This window comes from Bos indicus x Bos taurus, chromosome 10 (genome assembly GCF_003369695.1).
Source record: "Bos indicus x Bos taurus breed Angus x Brahman F1 hybrid chromosome 10, Bos_hybrid_MaternalHap_v2.0, whole genome shotgun sequence".
NCBI classification, from domain to species: Eukaryota; Metazoa; Chordata; class Mammalia; order Artiodactyla; family Bovidae; genus Bos; species Bos indicus x Bos taurus.
Genome location: NC_040085.1, coordinates 49,363,867 through 49,376,816, shown reverse-complemented (window position 1 = coordinate 49,376,816; position 12,950 = coordinate 49,363,867).

The window sequence follows — 12,950 nt, the reverse complement described above, 5'->3', positions numbered from 1 at the left end:
GGGAAATTCTGAAAGAGATGAAAATACCAGACCACCTGACCTGCCTCTTGAGAAACCTATATGCAGGTCAGGAAGCAAAAGTTAGAACTGGACATGGAACAACGGACTGGTTCCAAATAGGAAAAGGAGTACGTCAAGGCTGTATATTGTCACCCTGCTTATTTAACTTCTATGCAGAGTACATCATGAGAAACACTGGGCTGGAAGAAGCACAAGCTGGAATCAAGATTGCTGGGAGAAATATCAACAACTTCAGATATGCAGATGACACCACCCTATGGAAGAAAGTGAAGAAAAACCAAAGAGCCTCTTGATGAAAGTGAAAGAGGAGAATGAAAAAGTTGGCTGAAAACTCAACATTGAGAAAACTAAGATCATGGCATCTGGTCCCATCACTTCATGGGAAATAGATGGGGAAACACTGGAAACAGTGGCTGACTTTATTTTGGGGGGCTCCAAAGTCACTGCAGATGGTGACTGCAGTCATGAAATTAAAAGACACTTACTCCTTGGGAGGAAAGTTATGACAAACCTAGACGACATATTAAAAAGCAGAGACATTACTTTGCCAACAAAGGTCTGTCTAGTCAAGGCTATGGTTTTTCCAGTGGTCATGTATGGATATGAGAGTTGGACTATAAAAAAGCTGAGCACCAAAGATTTGATGCTTTTGAAGTGTGGTATTGGAGAAGACTCTTGAGAGTCCCTAGGACTGCAAGGAGACCCAACCAGTCCATCCTAAAGGAGATCAGTCCTGGGTGTTCATTGGAAGGACTGATGTTGAAGCTGAAACTCCAATACTTTGGTCACCTGATGCGAAGAGCTGACTCATTTGAAAAGACCCTGATGCTGGGAAAGATTGAGGGCAGGAGGAGAAGGGGACAACAGAGGATGAGATTGTTGGATGGCATCACTGACTCAATGGACATGGGTTTGGGTGGACTCCGGGAGTTGTTGATGGACAGGGAGGCCTGGCGTTTTGCCGTACATGGGGTCTCAAAGAGTCGGACATGACTGAGTGACTGAACTGAACTGAATGAGTCAACAATTTCTGTGTCTCCACCATTTCTAAAAATATTCCACTAAGCAACCCAAACTTGGAATGGAGTTGAAATTTTATCCACTCAAATGTATTTTTGTTCACTAGTAAGGTTGGGAATTTTTAGAAACAATGATGATTTCTATGTGCTCATAAAGTACATTCATTAGTATGCCTCATTAAAATGTTTCAAAATTTTTCTGCCTATCTAATTATTAAATTAGAATATAAAGTAACTACTCAATAACTCACTAGAAAAACTCTTCTCCAGTGATGTGAATTTGAGTGAATTTTTTTAATTGTTGACACTGATTTATAACATTATATGTCTCACGTGTACAACATTATATTTCTCCATCTATATACACTACAACCAAATTGCTTCCCACCAAAAGTTTATTTTCCATTCATTACCACACAGTTGATCCCCTTTATCATTTCACCCTCCTACTCACTCTTCCATTTTCCTCTCTGGTGACCACTACTCTATTCTCTGTATCTACGTGCTTTCATTTAGTTTAGTTGGTTCATTTATTTTGGTTTTGTTTGTTTGTTATATTCCACATGTGAGTGAAATCGTATGGTACTTATCTTTCTCCATCTGATTATCTGAAAGAGATTATTTAAATGCCATCTAAGAGGGCAGAGTGAGAAGACTGCCAATTGCCTGCCCATTGCCTACCCATCAAAGGTATCCTGATGACATGTGCCAGAACTCATCTGCAAGTGGATCAGGAGGATAGTAGAGTTATTCCTGCTCACTTCTACACCATATACTCTAGTTTACCACTGTGAGTCAGGGAAGAGATGAGAGAAAGTGTGATGGGCTAAAAACTCTCAAGAAAAAAGGCACAGCTAAGGCAGATAGCCAGAAGAGGTGAAGCTGTCAAATTGCTTTTCTTTTTTCTTTTAGGTACTAAGATCCTTTCTTTCTTATAAATATCAGCCAACTTTCCTTTCAGAGGTGAAAGAGGGAATTTGGGGATAAAATCATGTGCTGATTAGTATAGAAAGAATAATTTCTAATTTAAAAGCTTTTGTTGAAGATGGCAGAGGAGTAGGTGGACATGGAGTACATCTCTCTCCATGGATTTGTCGGGAATACACCTTCATACACAACAGTGTGTGCAGAACACCAGCTGAGAGCAGTCAGGAGTACCTGACCAGAGGAAAAGGATATACAAGACCACACAAAACTCAATAGGATGAAGGAACTAGGGGGGAAAACAGGAGTGTTAGTAGGACTGGACCTGCCCTTGATGGGCAGGGGAACTGAAGCAGGGGGTCCAGTCCCCACAGTGGGGCAACTGTCTGAGTCAGAGGAGAAACACTTAAGGCTGAGAGTGAAACAGCTGATCAGTGGCAGCCTAAATGGGATGAGAATCAGACAGTCCTTGCCACAGCCATACATACCCCGGACAGGGATCCAGGTCCCCTGGAAAGCACAGCAGCTGGGAGCTGGATTTTAGGGATTGGGGAGCAATCCCAGGGCAAGGGCTACTATTGACTGCAGAGAGATGGATGGAGGGGATGTGAGGAAAGAGATTATAGTGAAAAATGCCTATGGAGGAAAGTCCGGCAGCCATGGAAGCAAGGCAATACTGCTGAGTCATGCGTAGGAGGTGGAGTCACCACCATAGCCTCTCTCCCCCAACATGCCAGCATTGGCAGCTGAACAACAGAGAGCTGGCCTATCAAAAGCTTGACGCACTGAACTACAGAGTAGGACTCCATCCAGGGTGCCCCTTTAAGTGCCTGATGCACCAATCTACAGAGTAGGACCCCAGCTGGGGGGTGGGGAGGCCCTCTATGTGCCTGATGCACTGAACAACAGAGAAGGACCCAGGCAAGGGAGCCCTCTAAATGCCTGAACAAGTGGAGCTGCGGAGAAAGACTAGAAAAGAGGCTTTCTGATTGACAGCTACAAGAGGCTTGAAAAAAGACTCTGACAGGGCCATAACTCCTGAGGCAGAAGCAGTCCATGTCCGTGCACACTTGGCGCCGTCAGGGTACCCACAAGCCAAGCAGCTGTGCCACCTTCACGCTCAACTCTAAATGGGGAAGAGCTGCCACAGGCAAAAACAGTCTTGCATCTATTCCCGCAAGGTCACTTCGGTAGTGTCCAACTCTGCGACCCTGTAGACTATGGCCTGCCAGGCTTCTCTGTTAAGGAGGTGGGGTTCTCCAGGCAAGAATACTGGAGCACACTGGCCAATACTGGTTGCCATACCCTTCTAGAGCATTATATTTCTTGCTGCCCTAGCCGCCAACTCTCCTGAGTACCTGGTGTTGCCAGAACCCCTGAGACCCAAGCAGCTATACCACCTCCACACCTGGCTCTCACAGGAGCAAACCCCAGACCTCCAGGAAAGCCTCGGAAGCAAACCGAGGCTTATTTCCACCTCTTAATGTGGACGCCCACATTAAGAGGTGGAAATAAAACAATAATTGAAACCCAGGAGCAGTGTGGCTAAGGAAGAAGACCCAAAACCTTCCCAGCAGCTGTACAAGCTGCAGATTAAATCCACACGATTAACTAGACAGACTCCGTTGATGGAATATATAAAAGGTCATTGAGAGCTCCTACAAAAGAAAATGCACTAATTCTGATAGCTGTGGACATCAGAGGCAGGAACACATAGAAGTAAGACCACATGAGAATGTGAGCTGCCCCACAGCAGGTCCAGAGACCAGCATAGTGTTGGAGGGTGTCCTAGGGAGGTAAGGTGCACTGTGACTCCCAAAGAGGGAAAGGACTCTGACAGCAGTGACTCAAGAAAAACATTTATTATTCTTATGTTTTGACTTGTTCTGTAGATTCTTCTGGATTTTTTTTTCCTTTTTTTCCTCCCTTTGTTGTAGTTGTCGCTTTTATTGGCACTGCTGCTGCTGTTGCTGCTAAGTCACTTCAGTCATGTCAGACTGTGCAACCCCATAGACGGCAGCCCACCAGGCTCTACCGTCCCTGGGATTCTCCAGGCAAGAACACTGGAGTGGGTTGCCATTTCCTTCTCCAATGCATGAAAGTGAAAAGTGAAAGTGAAGTCGCTCATTCGTGTCCAACTCTTCGTGACCCCATGGACTGCAGCCTACCAGGCTCCTCCATCCATGGGATTTTCCAGGCAAGGGTACTGGAGAGGGTTTATTGGCACTACGAAATCCAATTAAGCTTTTGAGCTTTTTTTTTCCCTCAAAATTTTTATTGTTATAAACCTCTGCCGCTACATTGGGCTTTTGCAGTTCTGTGGAGTTTTCCTTTTTCTTTTTTTTTTTTTCTTTTCTCTTTAATTTTAATTTTTTAAACCCATGATTATTTTTTCTACATTTATTCCTTTGTTTGCTTTTTCTACTGTTCTTTTCTTGCAGTTAATCTCTAATGTGTATAAATCTTCTTTATCTACTTCTATTTAACTTTGCATATCTATTCTTTCTTTCCTCTCTTTCCTTTCCTCTCAACATATTTGTTAGTTTTATCTTCATTGCTTTATTCCCCAATTGGCACCTTGCTTTAGTCTTGTTTTCCAGTTTGTGCATTAGTTAGCTTTGTTCCGGTAGACATAATTTTTGGTTTCCTTTGTTTGCCAGGTCAATCTATTGAACTTTATTTTTGTTGATCTGTTTTGATTTTGCTTATGAGTGTATATGTGTATATTCAGTCACACTTTTTATTGTTGTTATAAAACTGTCTCTACATTGGTCTTTTGCAGTTCTGTGTAGTTTTCCTTTTTATTCTTTCTTCTTCCATTTTTTTCTCTTTTTTATAATTTTAATTTTTTAAACCTATCATATTTTTCTACATTTATTCTTTGTTTGCCTTTCCTACTATTCTTTTGCCTGGCAGTTAATCTTTAATGTATATAAATCTTCTTCACCTACCTCTATTTAACTTTGCATGTCTATTCTTTCTTTCTGTTCTTTCTTTCTTCTCAACATTTTGTTAGTTTTATTTTCATTGCTTTGTTCCCCATTTGACACCTTGTTTTAGTTTTGTTTTCCCACGTGTGTTTTAGTTAGTTTTGTTCTTAACTGGAAAATACAAATTTTGATTTCCTTTGTTCGCCAGGTCAATCTACTCTATTTTTGTTGGACTTTTTTGACTTTGCTCATGTGTGTAGATGTATATGTGTATATTCCATTATTTTAATTATTCTTTGCCTGATTTTGTAACTGCCATTTGTCTGGGTTCATCTTTGGCTTTTCAGTTTTGGATATTTAATTTTACTTAATGCCATAACAAACCTGTTATGTGGAATCTTCCACCTGTGGAATCTTCATTCCTGACCAAAAATCAAGCCCTGAGCCTTTGGAGTGGGAGCACTGACTCTAAGACCCTAGACTACCAGAGAACTAACCCAAGGGAGTATCAGATAGTAAGAACTCACACAAAGGAAACCACTTGAATACAAGACCCAGCATCACGCAACCACCAGTAGCACCCTGTGCAGGACACCTCATCTAAAAAACAGACAAAACAAAACTACAAACCCAATCATCAGCAGACAGGATTACCATCTCACTCAGCCTTGCCCATCAGAAGAAAAACAAACAATCAAAAATTCGCACAAATCTCACCCTGTAGAAGGCTTACAGGTACTACTGGACCAACCTTAGGAGGGCAGAAACCAAAAGGAAAAAAGAATTCAACCCTGAAGCTTGTAAAAGGACACCTCAAACACAATAAGTAAAAAAAAAGAAAAGAAAAGGCAGAGAAATACTACACAAATGAAGGAACAAACTAGAAACACAGAAGTCCAAATAAATGAAGAGGAAATAGGCAAACTACCTGAAAAAGAATTCAGAATAATGACAGTAAATATGATTTAAAAAAAAAACAAACCTTGAAAACAAAATTGAGAAGATGCAAGAATCAGTTAACAAAGAGCTAGAAGAATTAAAGAATAAACATACAGAAACAAACAACACAATTACTGAAATTAAAAATACTCTAGAAGGAATCAATAACAGAATATCTGAAGCAGAGGAATGAATCAGTGATCTGGAAGATAAAGTGGTGGAAATAACATCTGAAGAGCAGAATAAAGTAAAAAGAATGAAAACAACTGAGGATAGTCTCAGGGTCCTCTGGGAGCATAGCAAATGAACCAACATTCGAATTATAGGGGTCCCAGAAGAAGAATAGAAAATGAAAGGGTATGAGAAAAATTTTGAAGATGTTATAGTTTAAAATTTCCTCAACATAGAAAAGGAAATAGTCAATCAAGTCCAAGAGGCACAGAGAGTCCCATACAGGATAAACCAAAGGAGAAACACACCAAGATACATACTAATCAAACTAACACAGACTAAACAAAAAGAAAGAATATTAAAAGCAGCAAGGGAGAAGCAACAAGTAACATACATGGGAAACCTCATATGCTTAACAGCTGATATTTCAGCAAAAACTCTTCAGGCCAGAAGGAAATGGGAGGATATATTTAAAGTACTGAAAGGGGAAAATCTACAAGCAAGATTACTGTACCTGGCAAGGATCTCATTCAAAATTGATGGAGAAATAAAAAGCTTTTCAGACAAGCAAAAGTTAAGAGAATTCAGTACCACCAAACCATCTTTACAACAAATGTTAAACAGACTTATATAGTCAAGAAATACAAGAGAAGAAAAAAAGATCTACAAAATCAACCCCAAACTATTATGAAAATGGCAATAGGAACATATATATCAATAATTACTTTAAATGCAAATGGATTAAATGCTCCAACCAAAAGACACAGACTGGCTGAATGGCTACAAAAACAAGATCCATATATATTCTGTCTAAAAGAAACCCACTTCAGACCTAAAGACACATATAGGCTGAAAGTGAGAGGATGGAAAAATATATTCCATGCAAATTGGAAGCAAAAGAAAGCTGGAGTAGCAATCCTATCAGACAAAATAGACCTTAAAATAAAGATTACAAGAGATAAGGAAGGACATTACATAATTATCAAGGGATCAATCCAAGAGGAAGACATAACAATTTTAAATATCTATGCACCCAACATAGGAGCACCTCAATACATAAGACAAACACTAACAGACATAAAAGGAGAAGCTGACAGTAATACAATAATAGTAGGAGACTGTAACACCCCACTCACACCAATGGACATATCATCAAAAAAGAAAATTAATAAGGAAACAGAAGTCTTAAATGATATGTTAGATGAGATGGATCTCATTGATATCTTCAGGACATTCCATTCAAATGCAGAAGAATACACCTTCCTCTCAAGTGCACATGGGATATTCTTCAGGTTAGACCACATCTTGAGTCACAAATCAAACCTCAGTAAATTTAAGAAAATTGAAATTGTGTCAACCATCTTCTCCAACCACAATGCTATGAGACTAGCTATCAATTACAAGAAAAAAACTGTAAGAAGCACAAAAACATGGAGATTAAACAATACATTTCTAAGTAATCAACAGGTTACTGAAGAAATCAGAAGGGAAATCACAAAATTTCTAGAAACAAATGACAATGAAAACACAACTCAAAACCTATGGGATGCAGCAAAAGTAGTTCTAAGAGGAAAGTTTATAGCAATACAACCCTACCCCAAGAAACAAGAAAAACATCGAATAGACAACCTAACTTTACACCTAAAACAACTGGGAAAAGGACAAAAAAACACCAAAATTAGTAGAAGTAAAGATAAAGATCCATAAAGATCCAAGCGGAAATAAATGAAAAAGAAATGAAAGAAACAATAGTAAAGATTAATAAAACTAAAAGCTAGTTCTTTGAGAAGATAAACAAAATTGACAAGCCTTTAGCCAGATTCATCAAGAAAAAAAGAGAGAATCAAATCAACAAAATTAGAAGTGAAAGGAGAGGTTACAACAGACAATGCAGAAATATAAAGGATTATAAGAGACTATTATGAGCAACTATACAGCAATAAAATGGATAACCTGGAAAAAACGGACAGATTCTTAGAAAAGTTCAATCTTCCAAGACTGAACCAGGAAGAAATAGAAATTATGAACAACCCAATTATAAGCACTCAAATTGAAGCTGTGATTTAAAAAATCTCCCAGAAAACAAAAGCCCAGGACCAGATGGCTACACAGGAAAATTCTATCAAACATTTAGAGAAGAGCTAATGCTTATCCTTCTAAAACTCTTTCAAAATTTTGCAGGGGAAGGAAAACTTCCAAACTCATTCTATGAGGCCACCATCAGGCAGATTCAAAAACCAGAAAAAAAAAAGAAAACTATAGGCCAATATCATTGATGAACATAGATGCAAAAATTCTCAACAAAATTTTAGCAAACAATTCAGCAACACATTAAAAAGCTCATACACTATGATCAAGTTGGATTTATTCTAGGGATGCAAGGATTCTTCAATATATGCAAATCAATCCATTTGATACACCATAATAACAAATTTAAAGATAAAAACCATATGATAATCTCAATAGATGCAGAAAAAGCCTTTGACAAAATTCAGCACCGATTTATGATTAAAACTCTTCAAAAAATGGGCATAGAAGGAACCTACCTCAACATAGTAAAGGCCATATATGATAAACCTATAGCAAACATTATTCTCAATGGTGAAAAACTGAAAGCATTCCCCTTGAAGATCAGGAACAAGATAAGGGTGTCCACTTTCACCACTACTATTCAATATAGTTCTGGAAGTCCTAGCTACAGCAATCAGAGAAGAAAAAAATAAATAAATAAAAGGAATCCAGAGTGGAAAAGAAGTAAAGCTCTCACTGTTTGCAGATGACATGATAATGTGCATACAAAACCCTAAAGATAGTATCAGAAAAATTACTTAGCACTAATCAGTGAATTTAGCAAAGTTGCAGGATACAAAATCAATACCCAGAAATCACTTGCATTTCTATATACTAACAATGAAAAATCAGAAAGAGAAATTAAGGAATCAATCTCATTCACCAATGCAACAAACAGAATTAAATATCTAGGAATAAACTTATCTAAGGAGACGAAGGAACTGTACACAGAAAATTATAAGACACTAATGAAAGAAATAAAAGATGACATAAATAGATGGAAAGATATTCCATGTTTCTGGGTTCAGTTCAGTTCAGTTGCTCAGTCATGTCCGACTTTGCGACCCCATGAATCTCAGCAGGCCAGGCCTCCCTGTCCATCACAAACTCCCAGAGTTCACTCAAACTCACATCCATCGAGTCAGTGATGCCATCCAGCCATCTCATTCTCTGTCGTCCCCTTCTCCTCTTGCCCCCAATCCCTCCCTCCCAGCATCAGAGTCTTTTCCAATGAGTCAACTCTTCACATAGAGTGGCCAAAGTATTGGAGTTTCAGCTTTAGCATCAGTCCTTCCAATGAACACCCAGGGCTGATCTCCTTCGGAATGGACTGGTAGGATCTCCTTGTAGTCCAAGGGACTCTCAAGAGTATTCTCCAACACCACAGTTCAAAAGCATCAATTCTTTGGCACTCAGCTTTCTTCACAGTCCAACTCTCACATCCATACGTGACCACTGGAAAAACCATAGCCTTGACTACATGGACCCTTGTTGGCAAAATAATATCTCTGCTTTTCAATATGCTGTCTAGGTTGGTCCTAACTTTCCTTCCAAGGAGTAAGCATCTTTTAATTTCACGGCTGCAGTCACCATCTGCAGTGATTTTGGAGCCCAAAAAAATAAAGTCTGACACTGTTTCCACTGTTTCCCCATCTATTTCCCATGAAGTGATGGGACCAGATGCCATGGCCTTCGTTTTCTGAATGTTGAGCTTTAAGCCAACTTTTTCATTCTCCTCTTTCACTTTCATCAGAGACTTTTTAGTTCCTCTTCACTTTCTGCCATAAGGGTGGTGTCATCTGCATACCTGAGGTTATTGATATTTCTCCTGGAAATCTTGATTCCAGCTTGTGCTTCATCCAGCCCAGAGTTTCTCATGATGTACTCTGCATAGAAGTTAAATAAGCAGGGTGACAATATATAGCCTTGACGTACTTCTTTTCCTATTTGGAACCAGTCTGTTGTTCCATGTCCAGTTCTAACTGTTGCTTCCTGACCTACATGTAGGTTTCTCAAGAGGCAGATCAGGGGTAGGAAGAATCAATATTGTGAAAAATGACTATACCACCAAATGCAATCTACAGATTCAATGTGATCCCTATCAAATTACCAATGGCATTTTTCACAGAACTAGAACAGAAAATTTCACAATTCTTATGGGAACACAAAAAACCCTGAATAATCAAAGCAGTCTTGAGAGAGAAGAATGGAGCTGGAGGAATCAACCTTCCTGATTTCAGATTATACTACAAAGCTACAGTCATCAAGACAGTATGGTACTGGCACAAAAACAGAAACATAGACCAATGGAACAAGACAGAAAGCCCAGAAATAAACCCATGCACCTATGGCTACCTTATTTTTTACAAAGGAGGCAAGAATATACAATGGGGCAAAGACAGCCTCTTCAATAAATAGTGCTGGGAAAATGGGACAGCTGCATGTAAAAGAACGAAATTGGAACACTTCCTAACACCACACAAAAGGATAAACTCAAAATGGATTAAAGACCTAAATGTAAGACCAGAAAGTATAAAACTCTTAGAGGAAAACATAGGCAGAACACTCGATGACATAAAGCAAAGCAAGATTCTCTATGACCCACCTCCTACAGTAATGGAAATAAAAACAAAAGTAAACAAGTGGAACATGATTAAACTTAAAAGCTTTTGCACAGCAAAAGAAACTATAAGCAAGGTGAAAATATAATAATAGCAAATGAAACAACTGACAATGAATTATTTTCCAAAATATACAAGCAGCTCATACAACTCAATACCCAAAAAACAAACAACCCAATCAAAAATTGGGAAAAAGATCTAAACAAACATTTCTCCAAAGAAGACATAAATATGGCTAACAAACACATGAAAAGATGCTCAATATTGTTCATTATTTGAGAAATGCAAATCAAAATTACAATGAGATATCACCTCATACCAGTCAGAATGGCCATCATTAAAAAGTCTATAAACAATAAATGCTGAGGAGGGTGTGAAAAAAGGTAACACTCTTGCACTGTTAGTGGGAATGTAAATTTGTACAGCACTATGCAAGAAGGTATGGAGATTCCTTAAAAAACTAGGAATAAAACTACCATATGACCCAGCAATCCCACTCCTAGGCATATACCCTGAGGAAACCAAATCCCATTGTTCATTGTAGCACTATTTACAATAACTAGAACATGGAAGCAACCTAGATGTCCACTGGCACATGAATGGATAAACAAGTTGTGGTATATATGCACAATGAAATATTACTCAGCCATAAAAAAGGAATGCATTTGAGTCAGTTCTGATGAGGTGGATGAACCTAGAGCCTATTATACAGAGTGAAGTGAGTCAGAAAGAGAAAGATAAATATCATATTCTAATGCAAATATACAGAATTTAGAAAAATGGTATTGAACAATCTATTTACAGGGCAGCAATGTAGAAACAGACATAGAAAATAGACTTATAGACATGGGGAGAGGGGAAGAGAGGGTGAGATGTATGGAAAGAGTAACATGGAAACTTACATTACCATATGTAAAATAGCTAGCCAATGAGAATTTGCTGTATGGCTCAGGAAACTCAAACAGGGGCTCTGTATTAATCTAGAGGGGTGGGATGGGGCAGAAGATGGGAAGGAGGTTCAAAAGGGAGGGGATATACATATACCTATGGCTGATTCATGTTGAGGTTTGACAGAAAATAACAAAATTCTGTGAAGCAATTATCCTTTAATAAAAAATAAATTTTAAAAAAGAAAAACGATATAAACATATATGGAATGTGTACAAACATATCATCAGATGAAAGGAGAGCAAACTGCAGAACAGTTTATGTAATGTGATCTGATTTATGTAAATTAAAGTGCCCAGGTATATAGTTATATTTCCTGATACAAAATATGTCCGGAAGGACATACGGACAATGATACTTTTGGAGAGGAGGACTGAGGGAGCCAGAGGTTTCTCTTTTGTACTGTTTGAATCACTTTAGCAACAAATGACATTTGTAAAATATTTTTAAATATAAACCACTGATAGGGAAAAAAATGTTTTTCAAACTGATGTGAAATTAGAACCTTAAGGCAGGCCCATCATGACTAACAACAAATAAGCAATAATAATGAATACTTATCAATATCATCATATACTGAACATTTGTTGTCCAGCTGCTCAGTTGTGTCAGACTATTTGCAACCCCATGGACTGCAGCATGCCAGGCTTCCTTGTTCTTCACTATCTTGCAGAGTTTGCTCAAATTCATGTCCATAGAGTCGGTGATGCCATCCAACCAACTCGTGGTCTCCCCCTTTTCTCCTGCCCTTAATCTTTCCCAGCATCAGGCTCTTTTTCCAATGAGTTGGCTCTTCACATCAGGTGACCGAAGTATTGGAGGATGCAGCACTGTACCAATAATCGTTACAGTGATGCATCCTCACAAAACTTGTATGAGCCAGGTACTGTCATGAACTCCATTTCACAGATGAAGAATCTAAGGCTTAGAAAAAAAAATTAAGTAACTGGTCCAAGACTGCTAAGCTAGCATGCATCAGAGAAGAGATCTGAGTGGTCTTGAAATGAGAATGTTGAGTAGCATTTGGTTAAGGGAAAATAAGTTACAGAAGGAAGGGGAAAGAACATAACAGAAAAAAAGAAAAGTCATATTTGAAATACAGTTAAGAGAACAACAGCAACAGTAGAGGATGTTACAGAGAGATGCTAAGAGGCAAGCTGAAGACAGTAGACCAGGGACATATTAATCAAAGGTATTTGAAAAGCAAGCTAAAAACTGGGGCAATTCAAAGCCATTGAACATTTCTGATCACAGAATCCAGTGCTTGTTTGCATAGTCCTCTGCTTGTTTTAGGCAAAGAAATCACA